Below are 2617 nucleotides of genomic sequence, written 5' to 3'. Positions count from 1 at the left end.
GTGAAAGAGCTTGGTGTGGGAGTAACCACCCGAATACGGTGGTTACTGGGTGTCCGAGGCTGGTCTACATTCCTTGCATCTGTGAGCTCCCTCACTTTGAGCTGGACATCGCTGGAGGATGAGGCGGAGAACTGGCAACCTACAAAGCTGGGGCTTCAATAGGGAAGGAAATCTATTTTAGTGAAGATGAAGTGTATTTGAGGTTAAGTCATTAATAAGTGATAAGTTTGTTTAAAGTGCTTGAAAAAGCACCGGTGTCTGATACTATACGATGAGAAGCACTATATTATTATAAGTAGATTGTATTATAGCAGTGGATTTAAGGGAAGATATCTTGGTATGAAAACCCAGGCAAGGGAATAAAGAAGCATCTGTGGGAAGGCTAATGACCATAATTCAGGGATCTGAGTATGTACTTGGAGTGTACAGTAGTGAGTGAAGATGTTTTGGCTAAAGCAGAAGTAGCATGTAAGGGTCTCTCTGGATTGGCCCCTGGTGAAAGAACTCCTCCCATGCCAACGTCAATTTGCATCAAAACAAAATAAAAAACAGGGCACCCAGGTGGCTCAGCGGTTTAGCGCTGCCTTCAGCCCAGGGTATGGTCCTGGAGACCTGGGATCGAGTCCCACGTCAGGCTTCCCACATGGAGCCTACTTCTCTTTCTGCCTCTCTCTCTCTCTCTCTCTCTCTCTCTCTGTCTCTCATGAATAGATAAAATCTTTAAAAAACAACAACAGCAACAAACCAATGCACATGAAGTAAGTAGAAATTGGTAATACAGTGACACCTGGTGTTGCAGGCTCCTTTGTGAGAAGGACGAGAATGGGAGCTTTGGTTGGATCCGGCCTCCTGAATTCACAGGGTGAGTCAGATCCTGACCAAGGGCAGGGACATACGAGGAGACAGGTGAAGAGAACCCGGACACCGCCACACAGAGAAGTCCTGGTGGAAGAATGTACCCCATGCTCTAGCTCCTGTGGTAGCAGCTGTTTTGAGACCAGGCACTACACACTGGAAATGTGTGTGCATCACTAGGATTTACACCCTCATTTCAGGATGAAGAATATGAGTTTCTCCATGAGGGGAGCAAGATGGTAATCTGATTGTCCTCCTCTAGGACTTTGTTTTTATGAGTCTAATCTTGGTTTTTTTCTTATCATTGAGACATGATATATCCACCCTGCACAAGTAACAAGATCAGATGTAAATAGGAACATCTCTGATCATATGTAGATGACCCCGGTTCTCAAATATTGCTCTTGAGTTTTTTTTTTTTTTAATTTTTATTTATTTATGATAGTCACAGAGAGAGAGAGAGGCAGAGACACAGGCAGAGGGAGAAGCAGGCTCCATGCACCGGGAGCCCGACGTGGGATTCGATCCTGGGTCTCCAGGATCGCGCCCTGGGCCAAAGGCAGGCGCCAAACCGCTGCGCCACCCAGGGATCCCTGCTCTTGAGTTTTGAAATGGAAAGTCATGTGTTTTAAATCTTGGAACATTTCTAATGAGAGAAAATCATTGTAAGAAATATTATGTCCATATGGTTAAACATTACATCTGTCTTAATATGGAATTTTATGTGTTTTCAAATCTGGCATAGAATATAAACCCTTGGTAGGTATCTTTAATATATAAAGAACCCTCCCAAATGAACAACAGAAAAACACGCAGAATGCAATGGGAAGTTTGCCAAAGAAAAAATTGAATTGAAAAATAAACTTCAACCTTTCCAATCACAAAAAATACTAAATATACCATTTATACTGATAGTGTTTTGAATTATATATAAAATTATATGCACAAAAAGCTAATAGCCCATAGTTGAAAGAAAGATTGCATTTAGTACAAACTAAATATTAGTAAAAACTGTCGGAGAGATTTACTAATACAACTTTATGTAGAACACTTTGCAAAAATGTATCAAGAGCCTTAAAAATGTAAAACCTTTAAATTAGCCGTCTTATTTTTAAAAAACATTAACCTTAAGGTTTTAATCATAAATTGGGCATATTTCAGTTCAAATGTAATTCCTTTCTCCCTTGCTTAAAATAATGAAAAATTGTGAACTAAGATATCTAAAAATTATGGATGGGTTAAATCCACAGAGAGATTGCAAACTGGAAGTCATGAGAACGATGTAGCCTGAAGACCTTCTCTCTTTGTTCAACTCAATGATTTAAACGAAAGTGTAATGATTTGCCAATATTGATAGGCAGGTTTTTAAAATCAGCTCTGGAATGTTGATCTATCTGGACAACAGAACTCTGTCAACACTGCTTTCTAAACATGACAAAGATTGGCCGTAGCTAAATGTTGTCTACCTTCTTTAGACCATACCAGCCTTCATCCCACTGGTCCTGTACACACCACTCCTTGTTGATCTGCACTTAATCACTTCAGTCATTCCCTCACCTGTCTGGAATCTGTAAATATTTGAGTTTATGGATTTTAGGTTATCTAATACCTAGTTCATCCATATAATACAATATTAGTCAGCCAATAAAAAATGATACTGTTGAAATACGTACCAACAGAGAAAGATACACATGATGTAATGAAGTGTCAAGGATGTTATAAATCATTAGTTACAATATGATTGTTTTCTTGGCTCCAAAAT

Source organism: Canis lupus, chromosome 26 (assembly GCF_003254725.2).
Source record: "Canis lupus dingo isolate Sandy chromosome 26, ASM325472v2, whole genome shotgun sequence".
NCBI classification, from domain to species: Eukaryota; Metazoa; Chordata; class Mammalia; order Carnivora; family Canidae; genus Canis; species Canis lupus.
This window is presented reverse-complemented; position numbering follows the sequence as displayed.